Here is a 20,311-nt window from a genome sequence, read left to right as displayed (position 1 = left end):
TATTGATATATATATATATATATATCTCCATATCTCTCTATCTATTTTTTCACATCTTCTCACTCTATCCATTTCTCTCCATCACCCTCTTCCTATACCTTTAACTCCCTACATCTCCATAGTTTTCTCTTATAAATCTTCCCTTTCTTTTCCCTTACAATGTATGTTGAGATCTAACCCATGAAGGTTTGGTTTATAGTTTTTAGAAGTGGGTGAACAAAAATGTTATTTGGTTAGGTTTACTGTCAAGTCCAACTCTGCTAACTAGACATTCATGTAGCTAATGTATACTAATGGCAAGAAATCTCTTCAAAATCCAAGATAAGTTCTAAGTAAGAAAATGATGACTTGTTAATTATGATTGTGCCACTAATTGACTCATGCTCTAACTATCATTCTCATCATCTTGAATATATATATAAACTTATAGATTTTTCTTACTTTATAAAATTTATAGAAATCAAACATGATAAAGCTTATATTTTTTCCTTGCTTTCTTCCACTTGAATTAGATACCAATACACTTGACATAGAGGTGTATATAAAACTAAAATTTCCATTAGGAAAATCAAAGTAAGAAAAGTTGTAATATCAATGCATGGAGACAAGTTTACAAAGGAATAAATATATTAAATATTAAATAAATTTTCAAGTTCAAGTCTTAATACTTCTCCAATATAGGGGAAATGATCCAGTAGCAACCCATGTTCTAATGACTGCTGCATCTGCCGTTATAGATCCCCCTATTACTACTCATAAAAAGCACCCAAAAATGATAGCATGTGTACTAATAGTAGATCACACATGTATTAATTGTTGATCATTTTTTTAGCTCTCTTCGTTGTTGATTGGTTCATTTGTGTAAAAAATATAAAAAATCAACAAGCAACTAATAAGAGGTGAACGTAACAAGTTTCAACAAATGTCTCAAAATAACACTTTTAGACCACCTCAAACTCTACAAGAATTAACCTAGAATTTCACTAATTTTAGTAGAATTTTTAATTTTCATGAGAGTAAACACCACATATAACTTATGCACAATAACAGAAGAAAAAGTAATGTCCATCTGAAATTAAACATAACATACATAATAGATTACATTCTTTAAGATCCCTTTATGTTGGATTACATCTAGAAACATCTATCATACATGAATCCATCTAGTACAACATCCACATGAAATAATAACGATAAGTCCAATGTTTATACATTACATTTCAAATACTCAATCATCCACTATACATGTCATAGGGTATGACAAGCTCAAATAATATACATACATAGAATAAGGTACATCTTCCTATTCTAATCCATGATACATCAAAGTAAAGATAATCACATGATATACATGATACTTCATCATAGAAGACATATACATCCATCATAAAGATCAAACATAATAAACTAAGTGCACGGTTCCTCCCAATCGTTAATAGCATCATTCGACCATTGTGGATCCTAGCCATCCCTCCATGCATAAAATTCCTAATCACCGAAGAGATCGTCAGTACTAACATTATAGGAATGTCACTCCTAATATATACAACATCATATGTAGAAAGTAATCTAACACGCAAATAAAAGCATTAGATAACATCATCTAACATATGCTAATCATCACTAAAAAGGATACATATCCACCATCATGAAGGACGCAACAGCTACGATGTCTCAATGAATCTCAAAAAGATAAGAGTGGAAAATACACTACCACCCGACCGTGTGGTACCTAAGTGGTCCACTCCCACCATGCTAAGGAGATAATCTCAAGTCCCAAACAGGCTATCCAAAATCACATAGCACAAATCTCTATAAGTCCAGGAATCCTAAAAGTATACTATCTCAAAGGTTCCAAACACAAAATCTAACATCTAATCCCAGAGGCACACAATGACATATAGGAACCTACTATGCAAGCAAAAAAGTGTCATTGCAATTATCACGTACAAGTTACCCTGGCAGTTAGCTAAACTCCACGGGTCCATACTGATTTCATGTGGCCACTAGTATCCTCTCATACTGATGAGGCATACTACGGAATGCAAGGTCACAACAATGCATCTCACTACTCCCATCCTAGCCTATACAAGCACTCAAGGCATGGGCAATAACAAAAATCTTATCTTTTTAGGTTCTTTCAGTTAGTATTAGGTGCGAATGTTATCTCTTATTAATCCAACTTATAATGAGTTACCCTGGCAGCCTCTTAGGACCCCGACCCCCATTGCAAGCCACTTCCCATCACTACATGTAGATATCCTACCCTAATGCTCATGGAATCATAAATCTCAAAATCACAAAAGATAATCCATAATAAAATCATCAAATATGCATAAAAGCATCAAATCTCCATGAGCAAACATCCATAGAAAATCATGATCACAACAGCTCTCTATTGGCAACTGAGGTATCACTGACAATCAAAGTATCCAATGGTTCTCAATAACCAAAATATATGTCAATCAAACTGATCGAAGACTCCAAAAATGGTTGAGTCAAACATGTCACATCATGACATCATCAAGAATAAATTCACATCACAGTCCCATCATGGCGACTAGAAAATAACCAAGGATAACTAATCGATGACCAAAAATAATGGTTAAGTCAAGTGTCTCATACATAAGAATCTCAACTATAACAATCAGTAATCACATCCAATATATAGAGCATTCCATCACATAACCATGGTTGGGTTTATAAAGATCGAGATTAAAACATCATCATGACATCACAATCACATAACTCCCAAGCCTCTAGTTGACGTCCTATAACTGGTCAACACTAGTCAACCCAAAATCCAAAACAATAACATAACGAATACGCAATTTAAACACATGTTTTGGTTTTTCTTTATTTACAATTTCAATTTAAATGCAAAAGTCTCGGTTTATGTTTCCATGTTTAGAGAAAGAATTTGAAGGAACATTTATACATTTAGAATGAATACAAATCCATTCTTTAATTATAATTTTAATCCAAACATCCCCCACCAATCTAACAACCAATATTTAATTTACTTAATAAAACAATTAATTTAAATCATGAGCCTTTGATATAAATCAATTATAACTTTTACAATTATAAAACAAATAATTGTATTTACATATATACATACTTATATATATATTTTATTAAAATATATACATATAAATACATATATGAATATATAAATTATTTTATCATTTAACAAAATTGAATTAATCAAATTCGATTAATGCCAAAATTAAAATTGAATATGGAAAACATTTTTTAAACAACACATATGTATATAATATGACTGCTGATATGCAGGACCCTGCGGTCGCAGTACCTGGGATGATGGTACACTACGACCGCAGTGCGGGGTGCGGGTCTCGTCCCCGCCCGACTCAATGTATATAATGTTTATTATTATTTTTAAATCGCTAACGTGATTTCCATTTGTGATTTGGTTTAAAACGTTTCTTTAAACGTTTTCGCCCACGGGTATGTTATCCGATTTTTTTAAACAATATATATTATATATACATATATATGTATATATATATGTATATGTATATATACATATATATACATATATATATATATATGTATATATACATATATATACATATATATACATATATATATATATGTATATATATAGATATATACATATACATATATATATGTATATATATGTATATATACATATATATATATATATGTATATATCTATATATATACATATATATATATATGTATATATATGTATATATATATATATATATATGTATATACATATATATATATATATATGTATATATATGTATATATATATATATATAAAGGTATATATATATATATATATGTATATATGTATATATATACAAATATATGCAGAATTAAAAATATCACAATATATGACCATACATACATACATACATACATACATACATATATAAGTATAAGCAAATTGACAATATATCAATACAACTTCAATTTTTTCAGAATTCCTCCATAAACCTTTGATCTCCCAAAATTTTCAATAATTAATCTAATGGGTTTGTCTATGAATCTCAACCCTAGCCCCGTGTTCTTTTTAGATCCATGCATATAAAAATTCTCAAATAAATTAATCTACCCATATTGAGAATGCACAATAAATTATGAAATTCTTCAGAAGACATATGGAAGACACGAAGAAGACAAGGAATGCATGATACAGAAATAGCATAAGTAAAATCACAAGAATCTACCCAGATTCTGATGCTAATTTGCTCTTCCTCAAAAACTTGCAGAACAAGCTCCTCCCTTCTTCAGAGATCTCGAGTCCTCCAATGCTCCAATTTGCACTCCGACCGCTATGTCTAAGCCTCTATGAATGCCTGAATATAAAGAGCTTTCAGGAAACATCTAGAATGCTTCTAGAAACAGCTAGAAGGTGTCACCAACTAAGCATGGGTCTTTTCCAACCTTCAAGATGAGCCATAGGGTTGTAGACACCATGTGCTTAATTGATGCACTGACCCCCGTGTTGTTGACACATGAGAAATAGAAAAGTACGTTAACTCCCATGCAAGCTTATAACTCCAATTCACTTTTATTATAATATTCTATTAAATATTTATAACTTCCATTTTAATCTTTATAACTTTCATTTTAATTTTTATAACTTTTATTATTATTATTTATTTATTACTTATTATTATTATTTTATTATTATTATTAATTTTAATTTCTAATTCGCTTTTATTAATTTCTTTTTCCTCAATTAATTCCCATTCATCTAATTATAATTAAAATATCAAATAACATGATATTTTATATTAATTTTTTCAAATAATTAATTTATTAATTAAATCTATTTATTAAGACTTAATTAATAGAAAATTCACCATAGACCTCCAAGATAAAATATGGAAACCCATCATAGAGCAAATCACTCAAAATCAGTCTAAAGGTTAAAAATCATGAATCATGTCATCCGACACATTCGGTGGGTAAAATATCCAGATACTTGTCCTACCGCACTAGGACAATTGGCTTAAGGGTTTGGGATTTGGACTTGAGAATTTTTCTCCCTTCTCTTATCATTGAGATAGTATAATAGGGTACACTCATCCTGGCAATTTAGGGAAGTCGATACCCAGTACCTGCAACCTGCAGAAAAACCATGCATGTAGATAAAATATATAATGCTAAGCTAAATAGACAATGGCAAGAAGTGGTGCATCGTGTAGATCCTGACTAAGCAGGTGACTATGACTCCCTTCCTTAACCACATCAGAAACGCCATACAATAAAAAAACACACACATCATACACATGCAAGTATGGAGTAAGTATCCATAATAAAACACATGAGATAATAACCATCAACTAAACATCAATAATATCTAAAAAAAATATAATGATCATCATGTATGCATGAAATGTAAAGTCTAAATAATCTCATCAGATAACCTTTGAATCCATAACATAATGTCTGATAGTCTCAAAACAATACCACTAATCCATCAACATAAAACTAGTCCATCATAGTCTGATAATAACAACAACAATGTCTAAAAAAGATGTGAACAAGGTTAGGAACTACATCCACCCCCCCTTGGGTTAGGCTTACTCCTGGAAGCCTACAAAAAAGTAGGGATATAACTCCCTCAATCTAGCTGCATCCTCCCAAGTAGCTAAAGAATCATCAGTAGGGTCCCATTGGATCCTTACCTGCTCGATAGTTTGACCCCTGAGGGTCAACTCTCGCTGCTCCAAAATATGAATCGGCTCCAAAGCCAGCTGCCCGTCCTCTACTTGCAATGAATTCCAATCAAGAACATGTACAATATTAGGAATATACTGCCGAAGCACTGAAACATAGAAAACATCATGAATGCAAGATAGGCTGGGCAGTAGAGCAAGGCGGTAAGCAACTGGGCCAATCCTCTCTAAAATCTTGAATGGTCCCACAAAGCGAGGTGCTAGCTTAGAACCCTTTCCATATCAGATCAGACTCTTTTGTGGTCGTACTCTCAAGAAAACCTTATCTCCCACAGCAAACTGCTTATCAGTCCTACAAGCATTGGCATACTTCTTCTGCCTATCCTGTGTCATAGTCAAGTGCTCATGGATACACACTACCTATTGCTCCATATCACGAAGCATCTCAAGATCCAACAGGATGCGATCCTCAAAGTTGTCCCAACTCAATGGTGTATGACAAGGACACCCATATAATGCCTGAAATGGTGCCATGCCAATAGAACTATGATACCCATTGTTGTAAGAAAACTCCACCAGGTAGAGATAATCCTCCCAATGTGTCTTCCTATCCATCACATACATCCGTAACATATCCTCCAAAACTTGATTCACCCTCTCTATCTGACCATTAGTCTCTGGATGATATGCCAAACTGAAGTTTAACTGCACTCCAAGCTCATGCTGCAGCGATGTCTAGAATGCAAATGTGAATACAGGATCCCTGTCAGAAATGATCTTTCTAGGAATACCATGTAATCTCACAATATCACGCATAAAAACATTACCTACAAAAGCTTCTGTGTAGGAAGACCTAATCGGTGAAAAATGTGCCACCTTAGTCAACCTATCAACAGTGACCATGATAGCATCATGACGTCGAACTGTCATAGGTAATCCCACAATGAAGTCCATGGAGATAATATCCCATTTCCAAGAAGGAATGAGATTTGGCTACAAAAGTCCAGCCGAGTGCTGATGTTCTACCTTAACTCTTTGACACTCAAGGAACCTAGCCACAAAATCAGCAATATCTCGCTTCATCCCAGACCAAAAGAACAAACGTCTCAAATCAGCATGCATCTTCTTGACACTTGGATGTGTTGAGTAAGGTGTACGATGGGCTTCTGCTAGTATCAAGGTGCGAAGCTCATCTAAAAATGGCACATATTTCCTCCCCAGATGTCTTAAAAGATGATCTGATTCTCGAACATAACCTGCAAACTTTCCTTCCAAAGATCTTCCCGAATCTATCTCTTTGCACACTTCCTGATACCAGGAATCTGTAGGAAGTTCCTAAAGAATTCAACTCCTCAAATCCACACTAAGGGTCATCGATTATACCAAATGTCTCCTGCGACTCAAAGCATCCGCCACCACATTCTCCTTATGCTGAATGTACTTAACCTCAAAATCATACTCGCAAAGAAACTCCATCCATCATCTCTGGTGAGCATTTAAATTAGCTGAGTAAATATGTACTGAAGACTACGATGATCGCTATGTAGCTCAAATATGTGCCCCAACAAGAAATGTCTCCATCTAGTCAAAGCATGAACTACTGCTGCTAACTCAAGGTCATGCGTAGGATAATTTAACTCATGATCCTTGAGCTTGCATGATTCATACGCAATCACCTGTCCATTCTGCATCAACACTGCCCCAATCCCTTCAAAAGAAGCATCTGTACACACCATGAAATCACCTTCTGGATTAGGTACGGCTAGAATTGGTGGATTGGTCAAAAGCTCCTTGAGCTTCTGAAAAGCTTCCTCACATTTCTCTATCCACATGAACTTCTTTCCTTTCCTCTGAAGAGAAGTGATAGGATGTGCTATCCTAGAGAAGTTTTGGACAAATCTGTGATAATAACCAGCTAACCCCATGAAACTATGAATCTCTAACACATTAGTCGGTGTCAGCCAATCTATTATCACCTAAATCTTTGCAAGATCTACTGAAATACTATCACCTAAAATAACATGCCCTAAATACTAAATCTCTAATTTGAAGAATTCGCACTTAGTTGCATTGGCATAAAGTTGATTGTCCCTCAAATACTGTAATACCAACCATAGGTGTTCCTCATGCTCCTTCTGAGTCTTAGAATATATCAATATGTCATCAAGAAACATGAGTACAAACTTGTCCAGATAAGATCGAAACACACCATTCATCAAACTCATGAAAATTGATGGAGCATTAGTCAACCCAAAAGGTACCACTATGAACTCATAATGCCCATAGCACATTCGAAAAGTGGTCTTGTGAATATCTGCTTCCTTAATACGAAGCTGGTGGTATCCTGACTTAAGATCAATCTTGGAGAATATTGTAGCTCCCTTGATCATTTCAAATAAGTCATCAATCCTAGGCAAGGGATACCTGTTCTTAATAGTCACCTTATTCAACTATCAGTAGCCAATACAAAGGCGCAAAGAACCATCTTTCTTCTTCACAAAGAGCATTGGAGCTCCCCATGGTGATACACTAGGTTGAATGCTCCCTTTGGCCAGAAGTTCCTCTAGCTGAAGACGTAGCTCACCCAATTCCTGTATAGTCATGCGATAAGGAGCTTTAGAGATAGGTTCCGCTCCAAGAATCAGATCAATACTAAAGTCAATGTCCCTCTTTGGAGGCATTCCTAGAATCTCACTTGGAAAAACATCTGCATACTCCTACAAAATTGGGTGATCTAAAATCCCCCTCATGGAATCTTCCTCATCAAGATCATTTACCATAACAAAAAATATCTGACATCCCTTACGAAAACTTCACTTCAATTGCATAGCAAAAATCATCCGCAGAGATATAGGCCTCGGTATCCCAACTATCTATACATCATTCCTTTGGTCATCTTGGCACATAATAATCTTCTTCCTACAATCTATACTAGCTCTATGAGATCCAAGCCAATCCATGCCTAAAACCACATCATAGGAACCAAGGGGTATGATTCGAAGATCCACTGCCGTATCAAAGCTTCCTAAGCTAAGCCCACACTTATGAACTACAGAGTCTGTGGAGACCTTAATGCCTGAGGCTAGTTCCACTTTCCAACCATGATCTTGCTTCACCGCATCCATCTTACACTTAGAAACTATAGAGGGTGAAATAAATGAATCTGTAGCTCCTGAGTCAAACAATATTGAAAGAGATGTACCTCTAATAGCACCTGTGGTCTCAACCACTGTTTCCTGATGATCTACCTGATGTTGATCAACTGCTGCAAAAACTCTATGAGCTCTACCTACATCACCCACTGTAGGCTCTGAAACTATAGGTCTAGGTCCTAAAGACTAAGGTGCTCACTAAGGGCACTGAGCTGCATAATGTCCAATCTAACCACATGAAAAACATTTTGTGTTTCTGCTAGAACCTCTTCCCATAGGTGGTACATTTGATTGCTGATGACTGTTCCTACTAACAAAAGACTGGCTACTCTGAGCTAGCTGATTGGACTAATTTTGTTTATTGCATTGAGCATTGCGGTTGTTCTTGGTGTTAGAACCTTTGCCACCACCTTGAGCTTGAGAATTTAATCCCTTCTGTTGCTGTGTCTACTAAGACTACTACTGATACTATTTCCCCTTAGAGAAAGAAAACTTCTTGTTACCACCTGAATTGTAGTTGCTTTTAGATCCTGATGCTACTGGCGCTCCTACAAAACCACCTTGACCAAGGTTGACACTTTGCTCAACAAGGATAGCTCAATGTACCACATCCTTGAGGGGTTTTGGCTCAAATACCTTGACACCCCCAATAATATGGTTATTCAACCCCCTAATGAAATGTTGTGTCAACTGAGCTGAATTTTCACTAAACCTTGAAAAAGACATGAGCTCATAAAACTTACGCTCATACTTGGTCACTGACATAGTGTATTGTCTAAGATTATGAAATTCATCAGCCCTTTGCCATTTCCATTCCTCTGGTAGGAATCGTTCTCAAAAACTCTCTAGGAATAACTCCCATGTAACACTGCTCATATCGATTCCCAACTTCTTCTCCTCTATTGTCCAACAAGTGGCCCCAAAATTCTCTAGATTAGTGATTGCAAATCTTGCCTTAACATTGTTGTCGAACTCCTACATGGAAAAAATCCTATCGAGGGAAATAAGCCACTGCTTGGCCACATAACCAGAATCTTGCCCATTGAAAGGTGTAACCTTGGATCTTGAAAGATCCTTCATCTGAGTGGACACAATGGACCTCTGACAATCCTTCTGAGGACTTCTAGATCTTCGTCTATGCTCTTGTTCTGTCTGGTGCACTTTGGGCTATTCTTGATAATGAGGTAGACATTCTATAATAGTCTGCATCATCTATCTCAAACCAACCTCTTCAGATTCAGCTTGGTCCTCTCTACGGTTCTCTTCCTGCTGCCTACTAGAGTGCTCTTCCCTACTCTCTACATGAGTTGATCCCTCATGGGTATACTCATGGACATTGATAGCTCTTCCATGACCACGACCTCTTCAACAATCTCTACCATGGCCTCTAATAGAAGACCTAGTCCCAAATACCATTCTAGTTTCAAGTTGAATAGATACAATTAATAGTTCAAAGTTCTAGTTGTTCCAAAATACCCAGAGCTCCCAATGTAGAAACTCGGGCTTTGATACCAAATGTAATGCCCCACCAAGGGATCCAAAGAATTAACCTAGAATTTCACTAAGTTTAGTAGCATATTTTTTTTCATGAGAGTAAACACCACATATAACTTATGCACAATAATGGAAGCAAAAGTAATGTGCATCTGAAATTAAACATAACATACATAATAGATTGCATTCTTTAAGATCCCTTTACGTTGGATTACATCTAGAAACATCTATCATACATGAATCCATCTAGTAAAAAATCCACATGAAATAATAATGATAAGCCCAATGTTTATACATTACATTTCAAATACTCAATCATCCACTGTACATGTCACAGGGTATGACAAGCTCAAAGAATATACATACATAGAATAAGGTACATCTTCCTATTCTAATCCATGATACATCAAAGTAAAGATAATCACATGATATACATGATACTTCATCATAGAAGACATATACATCCATCATAAAGATCAAACATAATAAACTAAGTGCATGGTTCCTCCCAACCGTTAATAGCATCATTAGACCATCATGGATCCTAGCCATCCCTCTGTGCATAACATTCCAAATCACCGAAGAGATCATTGGTACTAACATAATAGGAATGTCACTCCTACTATATACAACATCATATGTAGAAAGTAATCTAACATGCAAATAAAAGTATAAGATAACATCATCTAACATATGCTAATCATCACTAAAAAGGATACATATCCACCATCATGAAGGACGCAACAGCCATGATGTCTCAATGAATCTCAAAATGATAAGAGTGGAAAGTACACTACCACTCGACCGCATGGTACCTAAGTGGTCCACTCCCACAATGCTAAGGAGATAATCTCAAGTCCCAAAAAGGCTATCCAAAATCACATAGCACAAATCTCTATAAGTCCAGGAATCCTAAAAGTATACTAACTCAAAGCTTCCAAACACAAAATCTGACATCTAATCCCAAAGGCACACAATGACATGTAGGAACCTACTATGCAAGTGGGAAAGTGTCATCGCAATTATCATGTACAAGTTACCCTGGCAGTTAGCTAAACTCCACGGGTCCATACTTATTTCATGCGGCCACTAGTATCGTCTCATACTGACGAGGCATACTACAAAATGCAAGGTCGCAACCATGCGTCTCACTACTCCCATCCTAGCCTGTACAAGCACTCAACGCATGGGCAAGAAGTAAAACTCTTATCTTTTTAGGTTCATTCAGTTAGTATTAGGTGTGAATGTTATCTCTTATTAATCCAACTTACAATGAGTTACCTTGGCAGCCTCTTAGGACCCCAGACCCCATTGGAAGCCACTTCTCGTCACTACATGCATATATCCTACCCTAATGCTTGTGGAATCATAAATCTCAAAATCACAAAAGATAATCCATAATAAAATCATCAAATATGCATAAAAACATCAAATCTCCATGAGCAAACATCCATAGAAAATCATGATCACAATAGCTCTCTATTGGCAACTGAGGTATCACTGACAATCAAAGTATCTAATGGTTATCAATAACCAAAATATATCTCAATCAAATTGATCAAAGACTCCAAAAATGGTTGAGTCAAACATGTCACATCATGACATCATCAAGAATAAATCCACATCACAGTCCCATCATGGCGACTAGAAAATAACCAAGGATAACTGATCGATGACCAAAAATAATGGTTAAGTCAAGTGTCTCATACATAAGAATCTCAACTATAAAAATCAGTAATCACATCCAATACATAGAGCATTCCATCACATAACCATGGTGGGTTTATAAAGATCGAAATTAAAACATCATCATGACATCACAATCACATAACTCCCAAGCCTCTGGTAGACGTCCTATAACTGGTCAACACTAGTCAACCCAAAACCCAAAACAATAACATAACAAATACACAATGTAAACACATATTTTGGTTTTGGTTTATTTACAATTTGAATTTAAATGCAAAAGTCTCGGTTTATGTTTCCAAGTTTAGAGAAAGAATTTGAAGGAACATTTATACATTTAGAATGAATACAAATCCATTCTTTAATTATAATTTTAATCCAAATTTCCCCCGCCAATCTAACAACCAATATTTAATATACTTAATAAAACAATTAATTTAAATCATGAGCCTTTGATATAAATCAATTATCAATTTTAAAATTATAAAACAACTAATTGTAATTACATATTATATACATATATATATATATATATATATATATATATATATATATATATAATTAAAATATATACATATAAATACATATATGAATATATAAATTATTTTATCATTTAACAAAATCGAATTAATGAAATTCTATTAATGAAAAAATTAAAATCGAATATGGCAAAGATTTTTTAAATAACACATATTTATATAATATGACTGCCAGTAGGCAGGACCCTGCGGTCGCGAGGCCTGCGACGTCAGTGGTATTGCGTACCACTCCCATCACAGTACCTACGATGGCGGTACACTGCGACCGCAGTGGGGGGTGTGGGTCTCGTCCCCCCCTACTCAATGTATATAATGTTTATTATTTTTTTAAAATCGCTAACGCGATTTCCATTTGTGATTTGGTTTAAAATGTTTCTTTAAACGTTTTCGCCGACGAGTATGTTATCTGGTTTTTTGTAAACAATATATATTATATATACATATATATGTATATATATATATATATATAAAGGTATATATATATATATATATATATATATATATATATATATATATATATATATATATATATATATATGTATGTATATATATACAAATATATGTAGAATTAAAAATATCACAATATATGAGCATATATATATATATATATAATTGTATATATATATGTAACTATAAGCAAATTGACAACATATCAATACAACTTCAACTTTTTTAGAATTCCTCCATAAAGCTTTGATCTCCCAAAATTTCCAATAATTAATCTAATGGGTTTGTCTATGAATCTCAACCCTAGCCCTGTGTTCTTTTTAGATCCATGCATATAAAAATTCTCAAATAAATTAATCTACCCATATTTAGAATGCACAATAAATTATGAAATTCTTCAAAAGACATATGGAAGACACGAAGAAGACAGGGAATGCATGATGCAGAAATAGCGTAAGTAAAATCACAAGAATCTACCCAGATTCTGATGCTAATTCGCTCTTCCTCAGAAATCCACAGAGCAAGCTCCTCCCTTTTTCAGAGTTCTCGAGTCCTCCAATGCTCCAATTTGCACTCCAACCGCTATGTCTAAGCCTCTATGAATGCCTGAATATAAAGAGCTTTCAGGAAACATCTAGAATGCTTCTAGAAATAGCTGGAAGGTGTCACCAACTAAGCATGGGTCTTTTCCAACCTTCAAGATGAGCCATAGGGTTGTAGACACCATGTGCTTAATTGATGCACTAACCCCCGTGTTGTTGACACATGAGAAATAGAAAAGTGCGTTAACTCCCATGCAAGCTTATAACTCCAATTCACTTTTATTATAATATTCTATTAAATATTTATAACTTCCATTTTAATCTTTATAACTTTCATTTTAATTTTTATAACTTTTATTATTATTATTATTTATTACTTATTATTATTATTTTATTATTATTATTAATTTTAATTTCTAATTCCCTTTTATTAATTTCTTTTTCCTCAATTAATTATAATCAAAATATCAAATAACATGATATTTTATATTAATTTTCTCAAATAATTAATTAAATCTATTTATTAAGACTTAATTAATAGAAAATTCACCATAGACCTCCAAGATAAAATATGAAAACCCATCATAGAGCAAATCACTCAAAATCAGTCTAAAGGTTAAAAATCACGAATCATGTCATCCGACACATTTAGTGGGTAAAATATCCAGATATTTGTCCTACCTCACTAGGACAATTGGCTTAAGGGTTTGGGATTTGGACTTGTGAATTTATCTCCCTTCTCTTATCATTGAGATAGTATAATAGGGTACGCTCATCCTAGCAATTCAGGGAAGTCGATACCCGATACCTGCAACCTACAAAAAAACCATGCATGTACATACAATATATAATGCTAAGTTAAACAGATAATGGCAGGAAGTGGTGCATCGTGTAGATCCCAACTAAGCAGGTGACTACGACTCCCTTCCTTAACCACATTAAAAATGCTATACAATAAGAAAACACACACACCATACACATGCAAGTATGGGGTAACTATCCATAATAAAACACATGAGATAATAACCATCAACTAAACATCAATAATATCTGAAAACAATATAATGATCATCATGTATGCATGAAACGTAAAGTCTAAATAGTCTCATCACATAACCTCTGAATCCATAACATAATGTCTGATAGTCTCAAAAAAATACCACTAATCCATCAACATAAAAGTAGTCCATCATAGTCTAATAATAACAACAACAATGTCCAGAAAAGATGTGAATGAGGGTAGGCACTACACACTTAGTATCACCACAAAATATGTAATCTCCAGTCATCAAATTCATTGAAAGTGTGACCAAACTGTCTTCAGTTCAAAAAATCAGCTGTAGAATTAACCTCAAAGAATATCAGTATAATTGAGCACAATGATTAGCATGCTGTACACAGGGGCAATGTTGAATGAATAGAGTTTTGTCCAAAGCAAGGATAGGTAGTCGCATTGAATCTGCTCTTAGTATGTTTAGATATTCTTATTTTTGAAATTGCAACACACAGAACATGTACAAGATGTACATTTGTTCCTTGCATTTCAAAATCTTTCTTTGAAAGCGATAACAGAGCATGATCAATTGCATCAACAAGTGAAGACTATAGATTCCTGCATATGCAATTCTTTTCTGGGCTTGAATTATCTGTTTCAAGCTTTCTCTCTACCGTGTACGGAGACATTAACTTTGAATCTGTAAAAAGCTCTATATGAGATTTTGTATAATACAAAATCCATGGATGGTCTGTAAAAGTAGACAATTGTATAAGAAAACTGTACAACAAATTGTTCAAATTTATAGTATGAATTGTGAACCTATATAAATAAACATAATCAAAACTTCATCTGGAGAGAGTCTCTTCTCAACATCCCTTGATAGCATCCTTGACAGAAAATCCTTGGCTGGTTCAAAAAAGGACTTCCACTTTTCAGTGTAGAAATCCAACCACAGATTTTTTATTTCCTCAAAAATTGCCTCTACAGAAGCCCTAGAAAATGGTAAGCTACCAATTAAGAGTCCATTTAGGAGGACTCCAGAAGCCCATACATCCACCTTTCCAGTATATTTCCCTGCCAAAACTTTAGGGGCAATATACACTAGACTGCCCACCAAACCTGATAAACTTTGCCCTGTTTTCAAAATAAAGAAGATGTCAATAATCTTGCTAATTAACTTACTTTAATGAACACACACCCTGAATCCATAAGACAAAACAATTACTACAATGAATTGTGGAAACACATGATTATTTCAAAGAGTTCAGATTTCATGAAAAGATAAGAGCTGGAATTTATGAAATTCAAACAAAAAGAGCTGGAATTTATGAAATTTTGAATCCCATACCATTTGAAACATGTAGAGATAGGCCAAAATCAGATAGCTTCAACTATCCATCATCGGTGAAAAGAATATTCTCAGGTTTTATATCCCTGTGAATAACTACCATCTCATGACAATGCTGAATGACACTAATGAACTGTTTGATTAACTCTGCAGCTTCCCTCTCTGAAAAATGTCTTTTTTTCATGCAATCAACCAATCGTGCCCCAGAGAAAATCTCCATTACAAGATGCAAACAATTTGCATCTTCATACACTGAATGGAGTGTTACAATGTTAGGTAGTCTAGATAAGTGTTGCATGATTTCCACTTCCTTATGTGCATTTTGTGCACAACTTTTGGGTACAGTCTTACATGCCACGTCTTCTCCTATGAACCTATTCTTGCATAGGGTTACCACTCTGTATTTCCCTCTGCCCAAAATTGAGCCCATGATATAGTCAGATTCTATTTTGTGGTCTCTAATGATTTGTGTGGTTTCCTCTATGCAACCACATTTTCTCTTTATGCCTCTTGGAGTTGTATCAGTCAAGTAGATCCCCCTTCTTGGAGTAGAAAGAGTTGCAACTGGTGCTAGATGATAATAATAAAAGCTCAATTGTTCAAGTGAAAATGGAGAGGTGGAGGATGAGGTTGATGCACCATCATCACATGAATAGATCACCTGCTGTGATTTAGTCCTATGTAGATCTGTGTTGTTCGTCCTCCTCCTCTTTACAGGAGTCATGCTTACCTTAAAATTGCCTATCAGAAAGTCAAAGAAAGATGAGTTTCAATCTTTGATAGTTATTTAGAAATTTGTTCCCATTATCTAGGATGTTACAAAAACACAACCTAATTTATCAGTACCAACAAATTCAAACATAATGATAGCCTGCTAAATTAATCCAAAACTATATACACAATTTTTTGAATCATTCCTCTCAAAATACTATGTATTAATCCAAACTATGTAGGAATATGATCAGAAAATTGCAATTGTATAACTAATAAGAAATGTTTTAACCTTAAATTTAGTCTTCTTTGATGTTACAAACACATAGGCCAATTTGTCTATACCAACAAATTGAGATCAGAAATTCGAAAAATTTGCTAAACAGGGGAGAATCTGAACCCCGAAAAACTCTAGAAAACAAGAATATAATTTTGATCAAAACACTTGTATAGATTATTAATTCGAACCTAGTATGGATATCATTTGGCATGCTTCAATCCACTCAAAAACATCCCCTTCAAATCGTCTGGCCTTAAAAGTAGACTATGTTATATTTTTCAGCTTTTCTAGATCTAAACATCCTCTCTCTTTAATCACATTAACAAGAATTTAGAAGCGAGTGGGAAAAACTAAACTGACCAAATTATAACCAGTCAAGTCAATTCTGACACCGGTAACATATTGGTTGTTTAATTAAACAAAACATAGTTTTCCTTTTTATGCTAGAATAAAATTTTAAATCCGCACAGGACAGTGTCTTTCTTGATCTAAACAGACTAAGAATTCATATTCTTTCCTAATGACCTCAAATTCAAACATATTGTCAACTTGCATGACTACATTATTAAAGATTTTTTTTGAGAATAAAATCCACTTTTAACTTTCCAACCATAATAATAATATAATTAATCTAAAAAATGGTTCAAAACCAAAACTCAAATCCCCAAATCAAGCCCTGTTTCTTGCTCTCTGTCCTTAATTTTCATACGAAAGATCAAGGAAAATATTATTTAAAAAGTGCATAAACCAAAATAAATATCTAATTAAATGAAAGAAAGTGATAAACTTGTGTTTCAACTTCAATCTTCTATGGAGATAATTACGAGAGAAAACAAAACCTTTCAACCTTTCACAAATTTAAAAACCCTCGCTTTCTCTTGTATTTCAAAATTCTCTACAATTACAATACCAAATGAAGCTAACAATCATTTCACAATCCCTCAATTATTAGCGCAGTGATAACTCAAGAAAATTCGCATGCAATTGTCTCTCTGAAATCAAGGCAGAAATTTGTTTAAACCACAGGGAAAGCTTTGTTGAACTTCTGTTACTTTCAGAAAGATTTTTTATTTATAATTTAGTGAGGCAGGAAAATAAATTATTGTTTCGTTACTTTTTGAGGACGACATGAAAACATTAATTTTTATTATTTTGAAAGTTTTGATAGTTCTTATATTTTAATATAATATATAAACTAGCAATAGCATCTTAGTGTGCAATGGGTATGCTGAAAAGTCATGGAAGGTTAAGTATATATTTGTCATTTTTTTCCATTTCTCCCTGTCATACTTTATATATCTCCTTGTTTCTTTATTAATCTATCTCACTCTCCATATCTATTTCTCTCTATCTTCCCCTCTCTCCTCTCTATGTCTTGGTTTATGTCTCCCTAGTTATTTTTTAATCTTTACCCATTGATACACATATCTCCATATCTCTCTATCTATTTTTTCACATCTTCTCACTCTATCCATTTCTCTCCATCACCCTCTTCCTATACCTTTAACTCTCTACATCTCCATACTTTATATCTCACTAGTTATTTTGTAATCTTTACCTATTGATATATATATCTCCATATCTCTCTATCTATTTTTTCACATTTTCTCACTCTATCCATTTCTCTCCATCACCCTCTTCCTATACCTTTAACTCTCTACATCTCCATACTTTATATCTCCCTAGTTATTTTGTAATCTTTACATATTGATATATATATCTCCATATCTCTCTATCTATTTTTTCACATCTTCTCACTCTATCCATTTCTCTCCATCACCCTCTTCCTATACCTTTAACTCCCTACATCTCCATAGTTTTCTCTTATAAATCTTCCCTTTCTTTTCCCTTACAATGTATGTTGAGATCTAACCCATGAAGGTTTGGTTTATAGTTTTTAGAAGTGGGTGAACAAAAATGTTATTTGGTTAGGTTTACTGTCAAGTCGAACTCTGCTAACTAGACATTCATGTAGCTAATGTATACTAATGGCAAGAAATCTCTTCAAAATCCAAGATAAGTTCTAAGTAAGAAAATGATGACTTGTTAATTATGATTGTGCCACTAATTGACTCATGCTCTAACTATCATTCTCATCATCTTGAATATATATATATATATATATAAATAAACTTATACATTTTTCTTACTTTATAAAATTTATAGAAATCAAACATGATAAAGCTTATATTTTTTCCTTGCTTTCTTCCACTTGAATTAGATACCAATACGCTTGACATAGAGGTGTATATAAAACTAAAATTTCCATGTAGGAAAATCAAAGTAAGAAAAGTTGTAATATCAATACATGGAGACAAATTTATAGAGGAATAAATATATTAAATATTAAATAAATTATCAAGTTCAAGTCTTAATACTTCTCCAATATAGGGGAAACGATCCAGTAGCCACCCACATTCTAATGACCGTTGCATTTGCCGTTATAGATCCCCCCATTACTATTCATAAAGAGCACCCAAAAATGATAGCATGTGTACTAATAGTCGATCAGACATGTATTAATAGTTGATCATTTTTTAGCTCTCTCCATTGTTGATTGGTTCATTTGTGTAAAAAATATAAAAAATCAACAAGCAACTAATAAGAGGTGAACGTAACAAGTTTCGACAAATGTCTCAAAATAACACTTTTAGACCACCTCAAACTCTACAAGTTCTACAAAGAGTCCTGTATGTGTGGAAAAAAGATTAGCTTTAAGCTCTTCACTCACCTATAAAAGTAGAGTGAAAAAATTGATAAATTTTACATACAAATTAAGAATTCTATATGTGAAAGTTAACTTGGACAAATATCAACTCACCCCACGATCTAATTAAGCTTAAATGAAAGTGTACATTATAGTCTCATGCACTCATAAACCCAATCCAATGTGTTGAAAATGAATAGTATTAAATACTATACAATTGTTAGGGAATCCAAGGGAAATATTATCTAGTAAATAAATAAATTATTAAAAAGAATTGAAAAATAAAGAAACTTAAGACAAATTAAACATCACACCTTATCCTTGACCGAGGTCTAATGTACGGGTTGAATTCTACTAGTCTACATGGAAATTCAAGCTCATTGTTGACTGGACCTACAATTGCCTCTAAGTCAGTGGAAATGCTACTCCTAACCTCAGCCTTGGCAGCTGAACCTAAACCTGTTGGCTCGATGGAGAGAAAAGCCATTTGACCCATATAATTACCCAAGATAATCATTCTCTATTGGTTTGGCTTTTGGCCAAGGAGGTACAGGAGTAGAGGGAATTTTACATAATCAAAGTTATCTTGTATCTAAAGCTTTACTATTTTCAACATGTGAGTTAAGTTGGAACTCTTGGTCACAGATCTAGACACCCATTTGTGTTTTCTGTAGGCTCGAGAGATGGTTTTCTCAATGGATAGCATCAAATCTGGTGTTTTGGGTTT

The 20,311-nt window shown here is 33.9% G+C and overlaps 1 pseudogene; it reads right to left on the bottom strand.

The window, feature by feature from the left end:
• Positions 1 to 15,143: 15,143 nt before the first annotated feature.
• Positions 15,144 to 16,610, bottom strand: LOC149564628 (serine/threonine-protein kinase PEPKR2 pseudogene; annotated as a pseudogene).
• Between the last annotated feature and the right edge of the window lie 3,701 nt (positions 16,611 to 20,311).

The sequence above is a fragment of the Cupressus sempervirens genome, chromosome 3 (assembly GCF_028749045.1).
Source record: "Cupressus sempervirens isolate cs-2001-9-10 chromosome 3, ASM2874904v1, whole genome shotgun sequence".
Lineage (NCBI taxonomy): Eukaryota > Viridiplantae > Streptophyta > Pinopsida > Cupressales > Cupressaceae > Cupressus > Cupressus sempervirens.
Note: the sequence above shows the minus strand (reverse complement) of the source record. Positions and strands in the feature narration are given on the sequence as shown.